Below are 27,886 nucleotides of genomic sequence, written 5' to 3'. Positions count from 1 at the left end.
CCGTTAAAAATTCTGTTAAAATCTTAAAAATACCGAATGCTTATACGACGACGTGGACCTGCATAGGCAACATTTGTCATAACTTATTACAATATTTAAATGCGAAACTTGAAGAAAAATCTTATTATAATACAGCTAAAATCGTCAAAATACCGAATATGGGGGTACCGTTATATGGGTGCTATACGAAGACGTGGACCTGAACATACAATTTTCTGGCATGGGCTGAAGTATCCATTACGAACTTCACATGCGAAATTTGAAACAATCCCGGTAAATAATGTCGCTAAAATCATCCAAATACCGAATATCGGGGGGTACGGTGTATGGGGGCTATACGAACACGTGGATGTACATGGCCCATTTTCTGTTTTATGCTGCAGTATCTATTACGAACTTCAAATACCAAATTTGGAACGTTAAATAATGTCGCTAAAATCATCAAAATACCGAATATCGTGGGGTACCGTTATATGGGGACTATATGAAGACGTGGACCTACATGGCTCATCTTTGACTTAGTAAGTAGTATCCATTATGAACTTCAAATGCCAAATTTGAAACAATTCCTGTGAATAATGCCTTCTATCTCAATTTGTTCAAAAGATTACGTGATTACAACAGACGGACAGATGGACAGACAGACAGATAGACAGACGAACATGGCTAAATCGTCTTAGAATTTTACGCTGATCAAGAATATATATTTTTTTGGGTCTGACATGAGTATTTCGAGGAGTTACAAACGGAATGACAAAATTAATATGCCCTCCATAGTATTGTGGAGGGTATAAAATATCCAATTTGGGCTGATATTACATATGTGGTGAACGATAACCATAAAATCGAATAAAGATGTATATCGGACCTAAATAAAAATATAAACCGACCTCGATAACATTAAGCAGAGGTATTTTCAATCTGTATCTGATATCTGATACCAAGCATCAATCTTGTGGGTGCATATTACGAATGTGAGGGACTTTATCACTAAATTGGATGAAATATATATATGGGAGCTATAGCTATATTTGAACCGATTTTCACCAAATTTCAAGTACATGCTTCTAGACTGAATTTAGTCTGATGTGTCAAAATTCAGGTACTGTTTACTGATATTGGCCATTTGGTGCACAATTAACCCGAAATAGGGTAGGGAATATGGGAGCGATTTCTAAATTTGAACCGATGCTCACCAATTTTAATAGGATCGTCCTTGGGCCAAACAAATATTGTCTGGAACATTTCATACCAATTGGGTAACAAATGCGACCTGCATATTCACAAAAATACATGAACGATCGGACTAACATGTATAAATCGACGCAAAAAAGTGATTTTGTGAAGCTTCTCAAAAGTAACTATATCGCTTCTCTCTCCATGTTACAAATAAATGCAACAAGAAATAATCCATATTGGGTATAAATATTGATCATTTTTAGAGGAGATACCAGACCCGATATTTGCTATCGTCATGCAGATAAAATTCTAAAATGTAATTAAAACATTTGCGAAAGTTACTACTCAATCAAACATCCATTGAAATACTACGATTTGCAGATATATGGATTGATGATCGTGGTCTTTAAAAAAACGATTTTCGATCAAAGATTAATGGTGTGGCGAGTCACATTTTGACCCATCAAATGGTATACACCCTGTGTAACAACAAGTCTGAGAGAATACGAAATTAGAAATAGGTTATGAAATTTTATCTTTGATTTTCAACATATTTTTCTTGTAACACATATTAATACAGGATGTCGAAAAACAATTATTGTTACAGAAATGAAACAACAGATTTCATACCATCATGTAGACTGAGCAAAATATTTTGTATATTACAATCGAAATAAATTCCTCCAAAAAATGGCAATGGTTAAATAATAAAGTTTCCATTTCAATAGATAATCGTGAAATGTTAATTAAATATGAAATAACATGAACACTCGGCTTTAGTAAGTAAATACATATCACACATGTATACACACACACACATACATCTCTTGAATATCAAAAGGTATTAAAATATCTTAGAATTTAATCTCTTTTTGGGGTAGGGCTTGGCGGTGGATTTGAATGCTCATCAATGTGTTCATTAAATATTGTAAGTAACAGTTGTCGATTTCAACGTTTAAATGTATAAATTTGGATTTTTGATTTGCAATTGGAATCAGTCATGTGTTAAGCGATTGTGTGCAAATGCAACATAATCCTTCACACTTGCAACAATTCAAAAGTGTGAATGTCTAAACATGTCATGATTATCGGCGATGATATGGCTTATGTACATTAGGGTTGGGCATACTTTGGAATGTTTTAGAAATTTTGAAAATGCCGGAAATTTCGAAAGAAAGAAAATATTCTTAATACAAAAGATAAACAAATAAGGTTTTTTAAGATAACAAAATCTTAAAAATACCCAGAATAATAATTTAAGATATTTTAAAAATAATTGTTGATCATGAATATATTTCAACGACTTCTTCTGTCCGTTCACAAAAATAGAACAAAATGCAGGTCGCATTTTTTATCCGATTGAAATGAAATTTTCTGAACAATATTTGTTTGGTCCAAGGACGAGCCCTACTGAAATTGGTAAGAATCGGTTCAAATTTAGATATAGTTCCCATATATATCTTCAACAGATTTGTCATATGTATGTTTTATCGTAAAATCAAAAACAGTCCTGATATATATCTTCCAAATTTTATCAAGATCGGTTCATATTTAGATATATTTTCCATATCTACCTTTATCCGATTTCAGGTTTACTGTGCACCAAATGGTTAATATCAGCCCAAACGGAGTGAATTGTAGCAACTCCGACTGAATTCATCCTAGAAATAAGTACTTCAAATTTGGTGAAAATCGGTTCAGATATAGCTATAGTTGCAATATACTCACACCCTGTATATTGAAACTATAGAAATACCGCAACAAAATCAAACGCCACAAATTTTTTTATACCCTCCACCATGGGTAGAAGGGGATAATAATAATGTCATTCCGTTTGTAACACCTCTAAATATTCGTCGTAGACCCCATAAAGTATATATATTCATAATCAGCATAAAATTCTAAGACGATTTAGCGATGTCCGTCTGTCTGTCCGTCTGTCTGTCTGTCTGTCTGTCCGTCTGTCTGTTGAAATCACGATAGAGCCCACATTATTTGACGTAGACCTTTGAAATTTGGCACAAGTGTGTGTATTGTCCCTAGGATGGTTGGTATTGGAAATGGGATATATCGGTCCACGTTTTGGTATAGCCCCCATATAGCGGTACTTCCCGATATTCGGTATTTTGATTATTTTTGCCACATTTTCCACGGATTTGTCTAAAAATTTACCTCTGTAAGTCGTAATGGATTCTAGCTCCAGTGGGGTAACATTATATGTATAGGTCCACGTTTTCATGTAGCCCCCATATAACGGTACCTCCCGTTATTCGGTATTTTGATGATTTTAGCGACATTATTTAAAGGAATCGTTCCAAATTTGGTGTTTGAAGTTCGTAATACATACTGCAGCATAAGAAAGAAAATGGGCCATGTAGGTCCACGTCTTGGTATAGCCCCCATATAACGGTACCCCCCCCCCCCCCCCCATATTCGGTATTTTGATAATTTTAGCGACAAATAGCATCAAATTTTAGAATAAGTTTAGATTTGTTCGAATTGGTCACATTTGGCACAAATTATGAACTTCGGCCAATGAACGGCCAATGAAACCGTCACACGCTGCCCGAATGTTGCTCTGCGGTATTTTGGCCCATTCCAGGAGAAGCGCTTACTGGAGGTGATCGACACTATTTATTAGTGCCAACCTATTTTTCCAAGATACGCCAGACACAATGGTCCAACGGATTGGAATCCGGAGGTTTTTAGTGGCCATTATGCGCTTGAAATAAAGCGAGGAACCACATTTTGTAACCATTCTTGGCTGTAGCGTGCTGAGTGCGATGGTGCTGAGTCCTGTTGGAATGTCAAAGGTCTGCGGCCAAAATGTTTGCTTGCCCAAGGCTTTAATACACCATCCAGAATATTTTCTCGATTATATTCGGCATTCATTCTGATGCCACGGTCGATTAATACGACCATCGGCTGTTATGACGGCCCACACCATCACCATGGACGGCGCTGGAGCTCTGGTGGACAATAAACTGCTGGACAAGGAATGTTTTCTCATCGGAGAAAACCAAATTCGGCAGTTCACCACTTTCGGCAAAGCGAAGCAACTCTTTAGCTCTTTGAGTCTATTTTCTTCCTGATGTGGTGTAAGTTCTTGTACTTTTTGGAATTTCAATGCCTTAATCCCGAGCTCATTTTTCAATATTTGACGAATGGAATATTGCGATATGTTCAGCTCACGTGCCATTTTTCGGTCACTGCGACCCGGGTTTTGATCAAGTCGTTTCTTTACTTTTCGAGCCATTTCTTCTGCTGGTGCTGTTTTCTTCCGTCCTCTTCCTTGATGTCGGGCTACGCTACAAGTATCACGGTAACGAGGGATGGTACGAGACACGCAAAATTTATTCACATTTAAATGCTGGAGTGCTCCAACGATAGTCACTTGTGGTTTTCCAGACAAATATAAAGAAATCACACTATCACGCTTGAATTCCATCACGAATAACTTTTTTTCTGGAAAATTCTCACCAAAATGCTTTTGTACGTTTGTAAGTAATGTAATGAGTTGTCACTCACTGTCGGACGAGTGGCTTAGAAATTACAGCAGCCTGAAGATGGTTGCAGTTTTTTCATCTCACCCTGTATATGTTTCTTCTGACGTCATGTTAAAGTCCCTCACATACGTATTATGCTCTCCACAACAATGATATTTGATTCCGGACATCAGATACAGCTCGAAAATACCTTTGCCAAATTTTATCGGGTTCGGTTCAAATTTTTATATAACTTTGATATACATCTTCATGCCATTTTACGGTTATCGTTCACCATACATGTAATATTAGCCCAAAGAGGATAGATTTTTTCATATTCAACCGAATTTTTCCATTTGTTCAAAATCGGTCCGGTATATAGATTGCTCCTATAAATAATTTTAATTATATTTCTTATCGACTTCATATCATGCAATGTTAGTTGGTACTAGATGTACAAAAGCTAGTTGGAGGCTTTTCGTTGAAAATCGATTCAGAGTTGGATATAGTTCCAAAATTGTGACTAATCTAAAGCCATGATTCACATTCAAATAAGGTTCATAGTGGATACGATCTACTTCACATAAATTCGCAGTATATATTTTTTATTACGGAAGCTCTATTAAATAGGCATAGTGGTATCATATAGTCGGCCTTGCCCGACTTTTGACATTTCCTTACTTATTTGCTATATCTCCGATATGTAATTACATACGTCAACGGAATCCACGTTACTTTAAAGGTTAACCATGTCCCTGTATTTGTGATCTTGTCGGGCTTTCAGTAAATGACAATTTTGATATTTTACAGAAGGGCTGTGGTACATTTTGCCTATCCAAGACCTTTGGAATGGCACAAACCTTATTCTACACATAAAATTATGCGTCAATAGTTCTATGGATGTGAGCTGCAGGACAAAAGCATAATTATGAAAAAAAATATTTCTTGGTCCATTACAGCCCTTAAATATTTTTCTATCTTTTCAAAAATGATCTCCTATTCTGATTAAACCTAACTGCATAATTGTGAATACAGTGTTATTAACACATAGTGATTTAAGGTATAAATTTTTCAATTGTGTACCCATAGATATATTTGTTCTCAAATAATTACATTCCTAATGTAGAAACACATTGAGTTTTTAGGCAGATTGATTTTACAACTCATTGATATATGTGCTATTTCACCAAATATTTAATATAGATGAATCTAACGTTATGCGTCGATATAATGCCGTGGCCCGAAATTTTAATAAAGAAAATATTTTACTTATTTGGTTAATTGCATGGCTTAAGGTTATTAAAAAACTATGTTTTTATTTTTGAATTTTTCCTTTTTTATTCATCCAATATTTCGATTTCTTCGGAAATCATCTTCAGGGATCTGTTTTACAAAAAACACAAATTACAAACTGATTTTAACAATATATAACACAATAAATAGCATACATTTTTAAAGTAAAAGCTCGTCTATTGAGTTTAAATGTCACTATCAAACTAAGTTTTCTTTCGTCGGTGTTTATGAACTAGGCTTCTGTAAATGTGAGCACAATGGTCTGTATCGGTTTATAATTAATTCGATTGTCATTTGGTAAACTTATAATATGTAACATTTCCAATGTAAATCGTTTTTTGTAATTATTTTCTTGTGCTAATATGTCGACGGCTTTAAGGTCGAGCTTATGTCCTGTCAATGTGCAATGGGCAGCTAAAGCAGTCTTCTGTTCGAGAGGCTTGTCACTTTTTCGATCCGATTTATGTCCGGAAAGTCTAGTTTTTAATTTCGTCTTTGTCGTGCCGTGCAGGTCGCATTTATTATCCGATTGAGATGAAATTTTCTAAACAACATTTGTTTGGTCCAAGGACGAACCCTATTGAAATTGGAGATAATCGGTAAAAATTTAGATATAGCTCCCATATATATCTTCGTCCGATTTGCCTTTTATTGTGCACCAAACGTTTAATATTAGCCCGAAATGCATGGAATTTTGCACATACAACCAAATTAGGCCTGAAAATACGTTTGCCAAATTTTATCGAAATCGGTTCAGATATAGCTATAGCACCCATATTGTTCATCCGATTTGTTATTTTTGTCCTCCGCAACCGTAATATGCACTCTGTAACAACAATATTTGGAGAAATATATCAAATGCAGCTCAAATATACATTTGCTAAATTTTATCGAGATCAGTTCAGATTTGGATATAGCTCCCATATATAACTTCGTCTGATTTACCTTTTATTGTGCACCAAACGTCTAATATTTTATTTTTTAGGACTTTCTTTACTGGTTTTTAATAACATATGAAACAAGTAATCAGCGGCTATAGTCTTGCGATCATGTAATTCCCTACAACTCTATAATATATTGGACCCTTAGGAAGAAAGCCATTTCAGTCGGTTTTTAAAAATAAAGCCTGCAACTTTGACCGGTGACATTTGCCCCCTATGTACGCCCTCTGTCGTGCTGATAGGTATTCTCACAAAAGTTGTAGTCCATTATACCCGTTAAATACTATCCGATGGCGATCAAAAATGCTGGGCATTTGCCCTGTTCTAAATTCTAACCGCTTGCGGAATTTCGTGATGTTAGCCTTTAATTGTGATCTGTAGCGACTATAAAATCAGGAAAATTTTTTAGGTTTTGGTCCATTTCAACAACTAAATATTTTGTGTAAAAATAATATCACAAGATGTATAATTCAATATTGTAAGTCACATTGAAAAAAATTTCATGCCATAAAAATTGAAAAAAATTTCATGCTATATGACATTCTACGTGCAGGACCAATATTTCGAGGTTTTACAATCTTTTCGGCCCAATCTGATCGTTGCATAGAAATTGGCAATACTACTCAGGTATGTTTTTTTTTTCTATTGTATGTTTAAGCATTCTTAAAGTAAGAAGCTAAGGCTTTAGTCCTGCGGGGCCGACCATATGATACCCCACAACACTACAACATGTTGTCCAAATCCTTTATGTCCAAATCCACGGAGCACTGTCCACATATTAACGTTAGTATTTTGACCGGAGACATTTGCCCAATATTTACGCACTCCGTCGTGCTGTTAGTTGTTGTGGTCCATTTTACAGTTTAATATAATCGAATGGTCCTTAACTCTCTTCTCAGGCGTGTCGATTGGCATCAATTGTTTGATCAGGATTTTTATTCTGTTTTTGGTTCATTTGAACCCCTAAATATTTTGCGATCATCTCCAAAAGCAAAAGTAGTGGTCCATTTTACCCGCTGTTCTAAACTCTAACTTCATGCGAGAGTTCGTGTCCTTTGGTTTCTATTTGTGACCTTTATAACAGCTGCAAAATCATGAACATTTATAGTTGTTGGTCCATTTCAACCCCTTAATATATTGCGGCCAACCTGTATTGTAAGGTAAAAAAAATATTATAAAATATTCACTTCAATCAAATTGAAAAAAAAAAAAAAGTAAGCAAAGGCTACAGTCGAGCGGGGTCGACCGTTGAATACCCTACAACACTATAATAAACGATACAGTTTATATAGGCAAGATACTCGAAAGAATTCCACAAGATATTGTGACAAATAATAAAAGAAAAGCATCAGGTTTCGTTCTCTAATTTTCGAATAATAGCAACTTAAACGAATTTGCTCATTTCCAATTTATAGGTAGATGTTGCACTTAAATGGTCTTCCTAGATCTGGAACCAATGTTTTCCAAAGACCTATAATGTCTCGGAAGTGGCAAAAGATTAACATTTATTATTGGTTTTTGACTAAAACGCATCTATATGAGATACAGACATTTGACTACGAAATCAGCCTTAACGCAATAGTCAGAAGTGCGTCTTTCCTGTATTTGTGAATTCTCCAAAAAGTCACTGGAATGGACATTTTCGTATTTTGACTACAAAAGTTGGCAAACTATTTCACACATTGAATATTTTTGGATGGCCATCCGAAACTGCTTGGCTTTTGCAATGTGCGGTAACCCCCATTCAAATGTGCGTGAGGATCGGGCGATAATTACGACCTGCCGACAATTTTGCAGTTTTTTAGTCCATTTCAACCCCTAAATATATGGCGATCATCTCCAAAAAGAGTAGACTTCTATTCTAACCCTCATCTCATCCCCATGCAAAATTTCGTAAGGATCGGGCCATAAATGCGATCTAACTACTTAGTTTTGTTAGCTGTAGAAATATTACCAAATGTTTAATTCAAAATGAAAATATGCCAAAAATATGACAAAATTGAAAAAATATGAGAAAATTTTAAAAAATCAATATTTTCATCTTTAGAGAGATATTTTTATGCGATTTTTTTAGACGTTTTTTCTTTCCTGCCAAGAGGCCATTCTGAATTAATGAGAACTGTCGAAATCAGTTCAGCCGTTCTCGACATAAAAGAGATCTTTCAAGCATATCTTCCTTGATAGACATATATATCGCACATATTTTGCTATATATCCTATTTGTTGGATGTTAACATCAATGTAAAGGTCAGAAGTAATCTTGTGCTGGCTTTGTTATTTCGCCGGGATTTAAAATATTCGCGGTTTAATGAAAATTTTTGAATTTTTTCAACACAAAAGATTTGGTCTATTTTAGCCGATAAATATTATCCGATGACCACCCAAATTGGTAGGCTTCTTCCCCGCCCTAAACTCTAGCTACATGCGAAATTTCGCGTCGATTGGTCTATAATTGCGACCTGTATAGCTACTGCAAAATCCGACATTTTTTCAGTATTTGGTCCATTTCAACCCCTAAACATTTGGCGATCATCTCTAAAAGCAATAGGGTTCTATTCTGATCCAAGCCCCACCTACATTCTAAATTTCGTGAAGATCGGGCCATAATTGCGACCTGTAGAGTGATTACAATTTAACATGGACAGACGGACAGACGGACAGACGGACGGACGGACATACATAGCTAGATCGACTCAGCTCGGCGAGCTAGGAAGATCCATATATACTTTCCTATGTGGGAAACCAATATTTCGAGGTGTTACATAATTTTTGGCCCAATCAAACTTATAATACCCCCAACACATAGTGTTGTAGGGTATAAAAACAGTAAAGAAAGTCTTCAAATCGGGCGGGCCGGCTTTATAATACCCTACACCACTTTGCTAATTTAGTAGAGCTCCACATAACAATTAAAAGTTTTTATAGGAGAATTCAATCATACAAGCTATGATTATAATTATAATTTAAAGTTCAAAGGACTAAATATGCCGAAGCATTTGTATTGTATTTTTATCGGACTTGTGTTGCCCATTTGGTGCAGAATTAATTTGAAATCGGATAAAGATATACCGATCCGATAAAATTTGGCAAATGTATTTCTGAGCTTTATTTGATATATTTACCCAAATATTGTTGCTGCAGAGTGCATATTACGGCTGCGGAGGACAAAAAAACAAATCGGATGAACAATATATATGGGAGCTATAGCTATAGCTGAACCGATTTCGATCAAATTTGGCATACTTATTTTCAGGCCTAATTAGGGTATATATACAAAATTCCATACAATTCGGGCTGATATTACAAGTTTGGTGCACAGTAAATGGCAAATCAGACGAAGATATATTTGGGAGCTATATCTAACTTTTGACCGATTGTCTCCAATTTCAATAGGGTTCGTCCTTGGGCCAAACAAATGATTTGTGCAAAATATCATCTGGATCGGGCAATAAATGCGACCTGTACTTTGTTTGCAAAAATACATGGACATACGGACGGACGGACATGCATAAATCGACTCAGAATGTGATTCTATGCAGATCATCAAAAGGAACTATGGGTCTATCTCTATGCCTATTACAAACAAATGCACAAAGACATAATACCCTGACCACCTTGTAATGTAGGGTATAAAAATCGCATGCGATAAGCAATATAAAAAAATACACAAAATACAACATAATCTATATTAACATAATTATTGGCATCATTTCATGCGATTTTTTCAGATTTAATACTTGTATGCCAAGAGGGCATTCTGAATTGACAAAAATTGTCAAAATCAGTCCAGCCATTCTTGAGATATAAGCATTCTAGCTAACATTCCCTTCCTTTGTATGTGTATATTGTATATATTTCGCTATATATACCCGATAACTATTGGCATCTACGTAACGGTCAGATTTGACCTGTTCGTCTATCTGTGATTTCGCCGGAATAAAAATATCCGCAGTTTAATAGAAAATTTGATTTTTATTTATCACAAAGGTCTATTTCACCCGCTAAATATTACCCGATGGCCATGCAAATTGGAAGGCTTCTGGCACTTCGCTTCGGTTGGTCTATAATTGTGACCTGTAGAACAACTGCAAAATCAAAATTTTTTTCAGTTTATGGTCTATTTTAACCCCTAAATATGATGCGATCATATCCAAAATCAGTAGTGTTCTATTCTGACCATTATGGTGTGGCTCGACTCAATATGCATAGTGAAGAAGGTTATCAAATATAGAGTTTCGACCGACTTTTAAACGTTCCTTACTGTTTTAGTTTATATTCATTTATTGTGAATTTACCTGATATTTTTCTACTTCTCAGAAATCCAACATAGATAGCAAGGCTGTGGGTAACACTAATATTTTTTTTGCAACATGATGAAAGTCTCATCACACACTGTCTATAGTTAAAAGCAGGGCTTCGTCTTTCCAACAGTGCATAGTCCGCCTGCTATCGTCTTAAAGAATATTCATACATATTTGCGTGCGACATGTGTTGCAGTTGATGTTGATGAATGTGCTTTTATAATTCACGTTAAAAAGTTTAACAACCCAAAGCCCTTAAAATATTTACACACGCTCATCCCTGCATACAGAGAATATGATCAAATAGGTAGGTATTTTGTTTATGTCACTGTAGGGAAAGCGACAAATGCAGGCTGAAGAAAAAACTGCAGACAGACATACGACCAGACCATCACCGCTATTACCACCACCAGCACAGCACAGTCATAAAGTCATCAAAACAGGAAGGAAGTCAAGGTTAGTGCGGATATAAGTAATGCAATATGTTACTGCTTCTCTTTTGCTGCTGCTGGTGCTGCCGTAGCTGTTGTTGCTCTGTGTCACAGCCGTTGCTGATGCCATAATTCATAACATCTCTGACACACACACACACACTGATGAATGTATATATGTACCATATGATATACGAGACATATGCAGCTATCTATACCAACGACAAAAAGTAGCGACAATAATATGTTAATATCCGCCATGAGACAATAATAATACAATAACAACTAACACCCTCTTCGCCGCCATTATCGTCATCATTCACTTTGTTATTGTCAACATCGTCTCAAATACAATTGTTGCCGCTAACATCATCTGGCTAAATAAAAATACGTCAGAAAGCATATTTTTGCATTTACCTTTTGTTCTTTTACTCTTGCACATATTAGTTTTGTTTTTTCGTAGCTATTACTTGTATTAAGAAGTTGCAATAAATATTACGATGGGAAAATATTCGAATGATGCTTTAGAAGAAAAGTGAAAGACCTTATACATAAAGTTATGAGAATCTATATTTCGTTTGTTTACTGCATAAGTCGTGTGTATTTACCGGCCAAAGCAAAAAAATTAGAGGTAGCCTTATTAAAATTTAATATCGATCGTAAGCGCTATATAACAAGAGAGTTCCTACCAAAAAAAACCATATTTAAACCCTCCACCCTAACAAAAAAATATTCATCGGAGATACCATAGAATGAGTCGATTAAATAATGTCAGTTTATTGAAATGAAGATAAAGGTTACGATTCCAATGTTTGTAGAATTCCTAAAACACTGAGAATGGACAAGTAAAAAACAAGTAAAACCAGTAAAGAAAGTCTTAAAGTCGGGCCGGGCCGACTCTATGATACCCTACACCACTTTGCTAATTTAGTAGCATAACAAAAGTTTTTATGGGAGAATTCAATCATACACGCTATGATTATAATTATAGTTTAAAGTTCAGGGGCTAAATATGCCGAAGCAGTCGTATCTTTTAAATTCGGACTTATATTGCCCTTTTGGTGCTCAATTAATTTGAAATCGGATAAAGATATATATATGGGAGCTACATCTAAATCGGAACCGATCTCGATAAAATTTAGCAAATATATTTCTGAGCTGTATTTGATATATTTCCCTGAATATCGTTGTTACGGAGCGCATATTACGTCTGTGGGTAACAAATATGACAAATCGGATGAACACTATATATGGGAGCTATAGCTATATCTGAACCGATTTCGATCAAATTTGGCATACTTATTTTCAGATCCAATCTGATCGTACGTGCAAAATTCCATACTATTCGGACTGATATTACACGTTTGGTGCACAATAAAAGGCAAATCTGACGAAGATATATATGGGAGCTATATCTAAATTTTGACCGATTATCTCCAAGTTCAATAGGGTTCGTCCTTGGGCCAAACAAATGATTTTTGCAAAATTTCATCTGGATCGGGCAATAAATGCGAACTGTACTTTGTTTACAAAAATACATGGACAGACGGACGGACGGACGGACAGACGGACGGACGGACATGCATAAATCGACTCAGAATGTGATTCTATGCCTATCATCAAAAGGAACTATGGGTCTATCTCGTTTCTTTTTGCCTGTTACAAACAAATGCACAAAGACATAATACCCTGACCACCTTGTGGTGTAGGGTATAAAAAGCAGTAAGTTCGGCCGGGCCAAACTTTGAATACCCTCCACCATTTGGAACGAATTAAAAAAATTAAAAAAATAAAAAATAAATTCTATTGAAAATTCTTTTAAAATCTTTAAAATACCTAATATCGGAAGGTGCCGTTATATGGAGGGATATACGATATTGTGGACCTATATAGACAAATCTATGTCTGGGTTAAAATACTCACATGGATTTTCAGATAATTCCATTGGGAAATTTGGCTAAAATCATCAAAATCCCTAATATCGGGAGTACCATTATATGGGGGCTATACGATATCGTCGACCTATATAGAGAACTCTATGTCAGGGGGTAAAGTGCACACAAAGAACCCCTTGCGTGGAATTTCAGACAATTCCATTGAAAAATATGGCTGAAATCATCAAAATACCGAATATCGGAGGGTACCGTTATATGGGGGATATTCGATATCGTGGACCCATGTAGACTATTTTCTTTCAGGGACTCCTTGTGTGGAATTTCAGACAATTCAATTGAAAAATGTGGCTAAAACCATCAAAATACCGAATATCGAGGGGTACCGTTATATGGGGGCTATACGATATCGTGAACTTATGTAGACAATTCTCTCCCGGAGGATGAAATACTTATAAGGGACTCCTTGTGTGGAATTTCCGACAATTCCGTTGAAAAATGTGGCTGAAATCATCAAAATACCGAATACCAGGGGGGGGGGGGTGGGTGGTACCGTTGTGTGGGGGCTATTCGATATCGTGGACCTATATAGATAATTCTCTTTCAAGGAATGAAGTAATCACAAATAACCATTTGGTATTCTCCGACGAGAAAACATTCGTTGTATAAAATTTGAAACCGTTACTACAACCTATGACACAAATTACTTTTCAGGACCACTGTCTTCGTATAGCCCCCATATAGAGGTTTTCATTTCAACGGTATTTTTCGACGGAATTTCTTTTGCAATTTTTGAAGCTTCTTCCAAATGGTGGATGGTATAAAAATTTGGGCCTGGCCGAACTTAGCTGTTTTTTTTTTTTACTTGTTTAGCTATTATCTTTTCACTGGCTAAATTGGCTCACGCATGTTTCGTGATTTGTTTCACTTTTAAACATCTTCAGGTTTGTCCATAGGTTAGCCTCGAATCGCTTTACCAAAAAATCAACATTTGAAAATTATTGAATTAGTTATTGCTCAATGGCTACATATTAAGCTGAATTGTCGAGTTTGGAGTGAAAATTAGCCAGAAACATTGTAAAATTATCAACCAAATCAGGAGAGACCCTGGTGGGTTAATAATGACCTCGTGATTTCACGTGATTTCAATGAAAAGATATTGTCTCAAGAATGAAAAAAAATATTGAATATGAAAATTTTGTTCTTTCCATAATAGGGTAAATGGTATTTTACGTAGTAAGAACATCTTAGTTTTTTTTTTTTTTATTTTTTTAGAAAATATTGTTTCCAGACCTATGACAATTATTCGAAAAGAGGAACAATAAGGTTCTTAAGCATTCTGGCAATATTACAAAAACATTTTATTAAAAACGACCTTGGAAACTTTGTCATTCTGTCTGTAACATCCCTAAATATTGGTTGTAGACACAATAAATTATATATATTCATAATCAGCATAAACTTAAATAAATCGATTTAAAGATGTCCGTCTGTCTCTCTGTCCGTCTGTCTGTTCGTTGAAATCACGATACAGCCCACATTATTTGACGTAGAGCGTCAACATTTAGGAGAACAATTTGTATTGTGTCTAGGATGGTTGTTATTGAAAATAAGATATATCGGTCCACGTTTTGGTATAGACCTCATATAACGGTACCTCCCGATTTTATTTTTACGATATTCGACACATTTTCCCACGGAATTGTTTCAAAATTCGTATTTGTAAAACATAATGGAATTTGATGATTTTTGCCACAATATTTTACGGGTTTGTATAAAAATTGGTCATAATGGGTTCTAGCTGGTGTTGCGAAACATTGGATGTATAGGTCCACGTTTTGGTACATGCCGTTATTCGGTATTTTTACAAAAATTGGTATTTATAGCTCATGGTAGGTTTTAGCTCGATGGCAGAACATTAAATGTGTAGTTCCACGTTTTCCTATAGCGCACATATAACGATACCCACTAGTATTCGGTATTTGGATAATCCTAGTCCTATTTACCCACGAAATTGTTTCATATTTGGTATATAAGAAGATTTGATAGATGACAATTCTTGAAGTATAAAATTGTCTAAAGAGTATCCCATTTTGGTATGGCCCCATAAAACGGCCCACTCACTTTATGGTTATTTGTTTGATTAGTTTAACTGCATTAGTCAAACGGTGTTAGCGGTATATGAAGTTTAAAGTGAAACGCGCTTGAATGCAGGGACTTTTATATAAAAATATTCCCTTTATCTAAGGTAGAGGGTATTAAAATTTCGATTCCGAACTTAATGTTGTTTTACTTGTTATACCCTACACCACAAGGTGGTCAGGGTATTATGTCTTTGTGCATTTGTTTGTAACAGGCAAAAGGAAACGAGATAGACCCATAGTTCCTTTTGATGATCTGCATAGAATTACTTTCTGAGTTGATTTATGCATGTCAGTCCGTCTGTCCGTCCGTCAATGTATTCTCGTGAACAAAATGCAGGTCGCACTTATTATCCGATTGAGATGAAATTTCCCAAACAACATTTGTTTGGCCCAAGGACAAACCCTATTGAAATTGGAGATAATCGGTAAAAAATTAGATATAGCTCCCATATATATCTTCGTCCGATTTGCCGTTTATTGTGCACCAAACGTTTAATATCAAGTCGAATGGTATGGAATTTTGCACATACAACCAAATTATGCCTGAAAATAAGTATGCCAAATTTGATCGAAATCGGTTCAGATATAGCTATAGCTCCCATATATATTGTTCATCCGATTTGTCATTTTTGTCCTCCGCAGGCGTAATATGCACTCTGTAACAACAATATTTGGGGAAATATATCAAATGCAGCTCAGAAATATCTTTGCTAAATTTTATCCAGATCGGTTCAGATATGGATATAGCTCCCATATATAACTTCGTCCGATATCCCTTTTATTGTGCACCAAACGTCTAATATTTGCCCAAATGGGATAGAATTTGGCACATACGACCGAATAGAATCTAGAAGGTAGTAAGCAAAATTTGATGAAGATCGGTTCAGATATAGCTATAGCTCCCATATATATTATTTATCCGATTTGTTGTATTTGTTACCCACAGCCGTAATATGCACTCCGTAACAACGATATTCAGGGAAATATATCAAATACAGCTCAAAAATACCTTTGCTAAATTTTATCGAGATCGGTTCAGAGTTGGATATAGCTCCCATATATATCTTTATCTGATTTAAATTTAATTTTGCACCAAGTGGGCAATACAAGTCCGAATTTAAAAGATACAAATGCTTCGGCATATTTAGTCCTTTGAATTTTAAATTATAATTACAATCATAAGGTGTATGATTGAATTCTCCCATAAAAACTTTTAATTGTTATGTGGAGCTCAACTAAATTAGCATAGTGGTGTAAGGTATCAAAGTGGTATTGTTTTACTTACTGCTGGCATTATTTTTAGGAAAACGGTAAGCATTATCAGTAATTTTTACTGGGGTGTAATGGGCTAATGTCTTAATTAACAGTTACCGTGATTCTTTGTAGATCCCAACTTTCATCTTAGTCAAAAATCGTTCAGTTTTTTTTAGAACATAAATTAACATATACAAAGTAATAACACACACACACACATACATATAGGTTTTCCGCCATACAATTTTAATTTCTTTTATGTATGTATAAGTTACCACCAGCAAACGCGTGTATTGCCATAAAGCTGGCTTATTTTCATTGGCATCGTCTACGTTCGTTATGCTAATGTTACGTTCATTTCCTATAGTTATTCCATGTTGTTATGAAAATTTACAAAAATGCTTTATCACTCCATTGCTGTAAGAATGAATGTGTATGTGTGTGTGTGCTTGTGTTAGTGTGCCAGGGTTTGTATAGCCTGTGCGTATGCATGGATGAGTTACATGTGTGATTTATGATGCTAATGACACTCGTAGCCTGGTGAAAGTAGGAAACCATGCCATTACTAAACAACACCAACATCAGGGCCATTAACTGCCACTGCCTGCAACCACTGGCAACGTTACAAGTTTAGACAATGTTTATATTAAATAATGGCAATTTGTTTATAAGCAACAACAACAACAAAAACGACGACGAGAGAACAACAAAGCATGGGGGAACAGCATGCCAAAGAAAATTTGAAATTTAAACAAATTTCGTAAATGAAGTGAAAATCGTAATGGATTTCCACGACGACATGCTCGCACTTAATCAACAACAATAACAAAAGAAAAGAAAAAAAAATAAGAAAATATACCTCCAGCAGATATGAGAAATTATGAAGAAAATGTAATGGAGCTAATGGTGTTTTCTTAAGGACTTATTTCAACCTCAATTTTAACGGCGCCAAAAATGTTGATCGTCGTAAGGCAACAAAGTCGAATTTGTTCAGCTATTTAAAGTATTCATTAAATTTCATATTAAGCGAAAATGCAAATATAAGAAAATATTTATAATATATGGGCTTAATAGGTAACGATAAAAACTCGTGCTTGATCATAGTTTTTCCATAACTAAAAGGGACATTTCTCCATTCTTCATCATCCGTTAGACTTCAAATATTTCACGAAAGAAGGGAAATTAATGTAGAAAGTGTAATATTTTATTTTTCTCACTTACCCTCAGTCACAAAACAGCAACAGAGCTCTGAACTTTCGAATAGACATTAATATTGCTCATATAATGTTTATTTTTATACCCTCCCCCTTGAAAAAGAGAGTATAATAACTTTGTCGTTCCATTTGTAACATCCCTAAATATTCGTCGTAGGCCCCATAAAATTCTAAGTCAATTTAACGATGTCCGTTTGTCTGTCTGTTGAAATCATGATACAGTCACATTATTTAACGTAACACTTCAAAATTTGGCACAATGGTTTATATTGTATCTAGTATGGTTGGTGTTGAAAATGAGATGCAGTGGTGCACGTTTTGGTATAGCTCTCACATAACGGTGTCTCCCGATATTCGGTATTTGGATGATTTTCGCCACCTTTTTTCACAGATTTGTCTAAAAATCGGTATTTTTAGTTCGTAGCGAGTTTTAGCTCGTGTGGCGAAACATTGTATGTATTGGTCCGCGTTTAGTGTAGCCCCCATACAATGTACCTCTCTATATTCGGTATTTTGATGATTTTTGCCAAATTTTTTCACGGATTTGCCTAAAAATTGGTATTTGTAGTTCGCAATGTTTAAAAATCATCAAAATACCGAATATCGGGAAGTACCGTTATATGGGGGCTGCACCAAAACGTGGACCTTTATATACTATGTTCCTCCACCGGAGCTAGAACCCACGGTGGAGGAACATAGTATATAAAGGTCCACGTTTTGGTGCAGCCCCCATATAACGGTACTTCCCGATATTCGGTATTTTGATGATTTTTAAACATTTTCCACGAATTTATCTAGAAAATTTGTTTGCAGTTAATAGTGGGTTCTTGGTCCACGTGATCTTATATCGCACATACGATACCCACAGATATACGGTATTTTGATAGTCCTAGTCCGAATATCGATGCAAGTGCACTATAGGAAAACGTGGACCTAGATATTCAATGTTCTGCATCGGAGCCGGAATCCTATACGAACAACAAATACCATTTTTAGACAAATCTGTGAAACGAATGTGGCAAAAAACCGAATATGGGGAGGTACCGTTGTATGACGGATATACCAAACCCTACACCGGTCATTTTCAATAGCGAACGTGCCGGAGACAACGCAGTCTATTGTTCCAAATGTTGAAGCTCTACGTCAAATAATGCGGACTATACCATGATTTCAATGGGCAGACAGATAGGCAGGTACACAGACTTCATTACAACGAGTTAAAATTGTATGTTGAGAAACAGGCCAAAGACTCAGCGAACTTGAACAATGGCGCAGACAGTCCTTTAGACATTCTGCTATTTTAAAGTATGTGGAGAACATAAGGCGTCGGGTCAAATCCTGTGACTACATATCATCTATGCTAAGCTTCGAATCACTGGACATCCATATCCATAGCAGTTAAAACTGGACGCGGAACATCCCACTTTTCAACGGTATAGGCGTCTATACCGATGGATAAAAGATGGAGAACGAAGCGGGTGAGTCGGTCTTCTGTGAAAGCCTAATTATGCGGAACCAGCGTATTCCAAGAAGAGATCTTTGCTGTCAAAAAGTCATTGAATAATAGCCATAAATAGAAAAAGGGAACTGAACGCACCGGTGACTATAAATTTCGATAGTCAAGCGGCCCTGAAAGTATTATCATCTACCATGACGGTCTTGGAGCACGGAAATGCTCTGGAAATAGTTAAGTCGTCTTTGAGCTTTTTTGGTCATTGAAAAAAATCAGAGGAATTGGCAAGACGTGGATCCGAGCCTATCGATCGGGAGATCGAGAACATGGTAAAAGTACCCTTATGCCACTTTTTCCGAGTTATACAAAAACTTCACTCTGAGAGATTTCAATAAAACTGGCTAAAAGGAAGGGGTTGCAATGTCTCCAACAAAATTTGGCCACTGATCTCTGAAAAAAAATCAAGGTCGCTCATTTCGATCAAACCAAAAACATGTGGTGAGATTTATCACAGGAAACTGTTTGCCACCGACTTTACAGATTATGAAGTAGCCCAATCAGAATACCACCGAAATAAGGTATATAAAATTTGATGAAAATTGGATAAGATATTGCTTTTATTCCTATATCATCCGACTTGCTTTTTAAATCCCTCAGCCGTAATATGCAAATTTTAAAAACAAGCTTCGAAATATAGGGTGGGATAAAAAACTGCAACAAATTCAAACGCCATAATATTAACATTTTAATACCCTCCACCATAGTATGGAGGGTATAGTTTGTCATTCCGTTTGTAACACCTCGAAATATACACATTAGATCCCACAAAGTAGACATATTCTTGACCAGCATAAAATTCTATGTCGATTTAGCCATGTCCGCCCGTCTGTCTGAAGTAGATTGATAACATTTTACTCAAATGTATGTTATGTCTGCAGGACTTCTGGTATTGAAAATGAGCCATGTATGCCCACCTCCCGATACTCGGGTTAGCGACATTATTCATCGGAATTGTTTCAAATTTGGTATTTGAAGTTCGTAATGGATACTACAGCTTAGGACAGAAAATTGTCTATGCAGGTCCTCCTCATTGTATAGCCCCCATAGAACGGTACCTCTTGATATTCTGTATTTTGATCATTTTAGCGACATCATTCACCGGACTTGTTTCAAATTCGGTATTTGGTGTTCGTAATAGATGCTACAGCCTATGACAGGAGATTATCTGTGCAGGTCCACGTCTTCGTATAGCTCCCATATCTAGGTACCTCCCGATATTCGGCATTTTGATGATTTTAGCGAATTTATTCACCAGAATTGTTTTATATTTTATTGTTTTTGAGAATTGCCAAATTCGTTCAAAATGGTGGAGTGTATTCAAAGTTCGGCCCGGCCTAACTTACAGTTTTTTTTATTTGTTTAACAGTATTTAAAACTCGTAATAGTTAACAACAGGAAACCGGTACCATCGACTTTATAGATTATGAAGTACCCCAACCAAGATGGAAATGGCACATACCACCGAATTTAGCCTCAGACAAAAATAATAGATTTTAGCACATGCGAGCGAATTTAGCGGGCTGGGAAGCCACAAGTAGCTATCATTGGAGCAACCCAGCATTTAAATGTGAATAAATCGTGATACTGGTAGCGTAGCCCTACGTGAAGGAAGTGGACCGAAGAAAACAGCAACATCAGCAGAAATGGTTCGAAAAGAAAAGAAAAGAAGAGAAAAGACTTGATCGAAATACGCATCGCAGTGGACGAGAAATGGCTCGTGAGCTGAACATATCGCAACGTTGCATTCGGCAAATATTGAAAAATGAGCTCGGGGTAATATTGACTTATATAGTTTTTTTTTTTTTTTTTTAAATACCCACAATTATATTAGATTTAGGTCCCGCTAACAAAAATCATTTAAATATAAAACAGAAAACAGTCCGACAAATGTCCATGAGTTGGTAGTCGAGTCGTTCGAGGGTAATTACAAAACACTTGTTGATTTTAGCCCGAAAACAATATTTTATAAAATTTATGGAACCGGATATTGTAAAATCACTAGCTCTATGATGCACAAAATAATTTGGTCACTGATGTCGCACTCCACAAGCCCACGTCCAAAATGAAAGGAGCAATTAAAAGACAACTGAATTCCAAAGGGAATTTAAAAACAAAAGTATGAATATTACACAGTTCTTACGAGAATGAGAAAATATGTTTTCTCAGCACATTTTTATGCATTTTTTACGGATTAATTATTTTGAGATCTCGCTAAAAATATATAATGTTTTTAAAACAATATTTTAGTATATCGAAAATTTAATATTGATGATCTGCTATCTTGTTTTTCCATTACATTTATAAATACTTCCATATATTCCAATATTTTAAAATCAAGCTATATTCCAAAGTTCCGAATTGAATATACTTGTTTAAGTTCAAATAGTTTTTCTCTTTTCACTATTCTGTTTTCACACACACACATATGTACACACAACCCTGGTTTGAAAACTAATCTTTAAATATTGACATAAAAATTTAGTTGCGTTGAGAGTGACAGGAAAAGTTACATTGTGCAAACTTTTAAGAGGTTTTTCGTATTGTGTGGAATACTTTCTGTCCATTTGTCGATTTTATTTGTATTGAATGTGTCAAACGAATCAGCAACAATGTCAGCGAAAGCGACATATCACATAAACTCATCGTCGTCATTGACGAGGATGCACTTGTATGCGTCATCGAAAACTGTGTGCAATCAGTGGTAACAAACATGCAGATGGCAGTGATGTTTTAAAAAATGGTTACCATTATTTATAGAATGTTTGATTTAGGGGAGATTAGATATGGAAAAGACTAGCTGGCCCGGTCCACGTTGCCGGCCCGTACTTTTAGTCTTTAATGCATATTTTTAAAGCATAATAATAAACTTACAGATAAACTGTAAGCGGTACAATTTTTTCTATAAGTAATAACTCCATAGTAATATCTAAATAGAAATAATAATAATAACTCATAGGAAAAATTATAATAGATGTTCAGTTGTAGATATTTTGAATAGCTCGATCTATGTGATATATAATATCTATAATAGCCTCAGGGAAAACCCAACTCAGTTTTTGATATCGTATGATCGAAACCCGCGTCGCTGTGGCCGAAAAATGGCTCGCAATTTTCCATTCGGCAAAACATTGAAATTCCAAAAAGTGCAAGAACTTTCACCGCAACGCAAAGAAAATAGACTCAAGAGAGCTAACGAGTTGCTTCGCTTGACCGAATGTGGTGAACCGCCGAATCTGGTTTCCTCCTCATTCCTTGTCCAGCAGTTTGTAAACAAAGAGGTCAACTGAAAAAGTGCACCTTCGGTTGGCCACCAGAAGTCAACTCCGCTCGTATAAGTCGACCGTGGCATTAGCATAGATGCCGAATATTATATCGATAATTTTCTGCGGGATGTATTAAAGCCTTGGGCACGAAAACATTTTGGCCGCAAACCTTGGATATTCCAATAGGACTCAGCACCATCGCACGCGCCACTCAAGAATGGTTACAAAATGAGGTTCCTCGCTTCATTTCCAGCGCACAAAGGCCACCAAAATCTCCGTATATTCGTTGGACTATTGTGTCTGGAGTATTTCGGGAAGTAAGGTTGGCACTAAAAAATACCAAAGTGTCGATTACATCAAGCAAGCGCTTCGCCGGGATGGGCCAAAATACCGCTGAGCAACATTCGGGCAGTGTATGATGGTTTCATTGGCCGTTTGAAGGTCATAATTCGTGCCAAATGTGACCAATTTGAACAAATCTAAACTTATACTAAAATTTGATGCTATTACCGACATTTTTTGATTTCATTCAATAAAATTTAAAAAAAAAAATGTAAAAATTTTCGCGTTTGACTTTGTTGCAGTTTTTTATCTCACCCTGTAGGTCCACGTTTTGGTATGGCCGCTATATAACGTTACCTCAGGATACTCGGTGTTTTGATGATTTTCGTCTTATTTTTCCAGAGATTTGTCTAAAAATTGGTATTTGTAGGACATAACGGCTTCTAGCTCCGGTGCCTAAACATTCTATGTGTAGGTCCACGTTTTTGTATAGCCCAAATATAACAATACCTCCGATTTTCGGTATTTTGACGATTTTCGACACATTTTTCCACGGATTTGTGTACAAATTGGTATTTGCTTGTCATAATGGGTTCTAACTCCGGTGCTGAAACATTTTATGTATAGGTCCACGTTTTGGTATAGCCGCCATATAACGATATCTTCCAATATTCTGTATTTTGATTATTTTCGCCACATTTTTTACGAATTTGTCCAAAATCTGATATTTATAGTTCATAATGGGTTCTAGCTCCTCTGGCGGAACATTCAATATTTAGGCCCACGTTTTCCGATAGCAGACATATAACGATATCCACCGATATTCGGTCACATTTCCCCACAATTTCTTTTTCCAATTGTGTATTTGAGAAGAATTGGTAGATGACAACCCTTGAAGTATAAATTTGTCTATGGAGGTTCCCGTTTTGTTAACATCTTTTTGTTACATCTTTTTTTATTTATCATATTTTTCTTACTAAAATTTTCATATCTTTAAAAAAAACTTGTCGATTCTCACAACTAACGCTTAACAACCTAACGATTATTCGAAACGTGATTAACACTAATTGCCACATCTGATGCATTTTGGAAGAACGAATTGACATTTTCCGAAAGTTTACTTCGGAATCAGCACATGTGCATGCGTATGTGTCTGTATGTGTATGTGTCTATATATTTAGAAAGTCTGGGCAAAAGTTTTATCTGTGCTTAGCAGTCAAACAAACAACACCAAACAAAGGTCTTGTACTCACACCTACAGGAGAAATGGAATCAAACGCATGTATCTATCTATACACGCATACGTACATACATATGTGCATAGTATACGCACACATGGTTATATTGGCTTTGATAAACATTTCAAGTGCATATGTGTACTTGCGAATACAAATCATTTGTGCGACACTGAAAGTAAAATCGGAATGGAAATTTACACTATCTAACTAATTTCTATGCTTTTATATTTTATTAGGCTAACACTGCTGCTGCCTGAATGTAACTCTACGGTATTTTCGCCCATTCCCGACGAAGCGCTTGCTTGAGGTGATCGACACTTCTAAGTACTTTTAAGTGCCAAGCCAGCTTTCCAAAGTACTCCAGACACAATAGTCCAACGTATTGGTATCCGAAGATTTTGGAAATGAAGCGAGGAACCTCATTTTGTAAATATTCTTGGGTGGCGCGTGCTGAGTGCGATGGTGCTGAGTCCTGTTGGAATGTCAAAGGTCTGCGGCCAAAATTTTTGCGTGCCCAAGGCTTAAACGTACCCTCCAGAATATTTTCGCGATAACATTAGCAATTTATATTCAAGAATATTTATAAAGAAATCGCACTATCACGCTTAAATTCCATCACGAATAACTTTTTTTCTGGAAAATTTCTCTTTAAAATGCTTTTGTACGCTTGTAAACAATATAATGAGCTGTCACTGGAATAATTTTAAAAGCTGTCGGACGAGTGGCTTAAAAATGACAACAGTCTGAAGTTGGTTGCAGCTTTTTTATATCACCCTACATATTAAGCTTGTCATTTGGTTTCTAACACCTTGAAATATACATTTTAGACTCTGGTTTCCGAGCGAAATGAAGTAGGTTGATAAAATTTTATTCAGATGTGTTTTAGGTCTGCAAGATATATTGTATTAAAATGGTCCTCTGTACAGTCAGATTTATAGTTTTTCTCTAGTTTTATTTAGAATTTTAGCACAAATTTGCTTAAAATATTGGGTTTCCAGTATGTTCTAAGTTTTTCCCAGAATGTATATCTTTATAGGTCTAACTTTAGGTATTTTCCCAATATAATATACCTCCAGATATGCGGTATTTTAATGATTTTCATTTTTTTGTTTAAAATTTGGAATTCGAAGTTCCTAATGTGTACTACTTCCTATAACCGAAAATTTTCTTAATAGATCCACGCCTTCGTATAGCCCAAATAAAATGGTACCTCCCAAAATGCTGTATTTGGATGATCTTAGCTACCTTTTTCAACGAAAGTAAATCATACTTTGTATTTTCAGTTCGAATTAGGCTCCGCTTTCTCTGGCATACAATTTATTATAGAGGGCCACGATTATGTATATATCCCATACAACGTACCTCCCTAAATACGGTATTTTTTGATTTTAGCTAGATTTTCCAAATTCGTAATTTGGAGTTCGCAATGGGTACTATTTCCTGTGACAGAACATTGACTGTACAAATCCATGTCTTCGTATAGCCTCCATACAACGGTTTGTTAAAAGAGGAGGATATTGGTTAATCCCGTTTACTAAGAAAGACCTCAATACCGAATTTCGGGATTCTAGTTCTATCTCTGCACCACCATATCCAAGTTAGTACCACTTAATACTTTTCGAGCAACTGTAGTGCTCATTTCAAAACCACCTCCATATCTTAAAAACAGAAACCAAAAGTGACATCAATATCAAATTTCCGGATTTCAGCTCTATTCCTTTACCCAATACCAGATTTAGTACTTTTCGTACAAATATAGTACACATTTCCAAAACCTCATCCATATCTCAGTTATAGATACCAACAGAGACCTTAATGTCAAATTTGAGGATTGTAGCTCTATCCCTTAACCCAGTACCAAATATAGTACTGCTTAGTACTTTTCATAAAATTATGATACACTCTTCCAAAACTCCCTCCATATCTTAAAACTACCCATGAGCAGCGACTTTAAAAAATCTAACAAGCAAGCAAGCTCTATACAGGTTGAGATAAAAAACTACAACAAAGTCAAACACAATAATTTGTACATATATATTTTTTAATTTTTTTAATGAAAGCAAAAAAAAAATCGAAAATAGCATCACATTTTATAATTAGTTTAGATTTGTTCGAATTGATCACGTTTAGAACGAATTATGGCCTTCAAACGGCCAAAGAAATCATCACACGCTGCCCGAAAGTTGCTCTGCGATGGTGCTGAGTCCTGTTGGCATGTCCAAGGTCTGCGGCCAAAATTTTTGCGTGCCCAAGACTTTAATACACCCTCCAGAATATTTTCGCGATAATATTCGGTATTTATTCTGATGCCACGGTCGATTAATACGAGCGGCCCACAATATCCCCATGGCCGGCGCATAAGTTCTGGTGGCCAACCGAAGGTGCACATTTTTAGCTGACCTCTTTGGCCAGCAAACACAATCGTTTTGTTTGTTCACAAATTGCTGAAAAACAAATGTTTTCTCTTCGGAGAAAACAAAATTCGGCAGTGAAGGAATTTAAATGGCTTTACCCCGAGCTCATTTTTCAATGTTTGCCGAATATTGAGATATGTTCAGCTCATGAGCCATTTTTCGGCCACTGCGACGTGGGTTTCGATCAAGTCGCTTCTTTACTTTCCGAACCATGTCTGCTGATGTTGCTGCTTTCTTCCGTCCACTTCCTTGACGTCGGGCTACGCAACCAGTATCACGGTAACGAGCGATGGTAGGAGGCGCAAAAGATTTATTCACATTTAAATGGTGGAGTGCTCTAACGAGAGCCACTTTTGGTTTTCCAGCCAAATATAACCATTTGGTGCACAAGTAACCCGAAATCGGCTGAAGATATATATGGGAGCTACATCCCAATCTAAGCCGTGCTTAATAAAATTTGGCATAGGTATTTCTGGGCTATATATGATATCTAGTACTGAATGTCATTGTTGTCGAATGCCTATTACCAAAGTGAGGGACTTAAACATCAAATCGGATGAAACATATATATTTTGATATATAAATTTGATGTGCTTACTTCTAGACTGAATTCGGTTGGATGCAAAAATTCAGATCATTTGGACTTATATTGGACATATGGTGCACAATTAACCCGAAATGGGTTAAAGATATATGGTAGCTATATTTAAATTTGATCAGATTATCACCAATATCAATAGGGTTCGTCATTGGGCCAAAAAAATCATGTTTGGGAAATTTCAATCCTATCGAATAATAAATTCGATCTGCATTTGATTCACAAAAATACATGAACAGACTGACTGACATGCATTAATCGACCCATAAAGTGATTCTATGAAGATCCTTAAAAGTAACTATGGGTCTAACTCGCTTTTTTCTTCGGGTTACAAACAAATGCACAAAGACATAATACCCTTAACACTATGTGTTGTATGGTAGAAAAACAACGATTGACAGTTTTTAAAAGATATATGTGGTGGCTCTTAAATAAACATATTTT

Source organism: Musca domestica, unplaced genomic scaffold, assembly GCF_030504385.1.
Source record: "Musca domestica strain aabys unplaced genomic scaffold, Musca_domestica.polishedcontigs.V.1.1 42, whole genome shotgun sequence".
NCBI classification, from domain to species: Eukaryota; Metazoa; Arthropoda; class Insecta; order Diptera; family Muscidae; genus Musca; species Musca domestica.
This window is presented reverse-complemented; position numbering follows the sequence as displayed.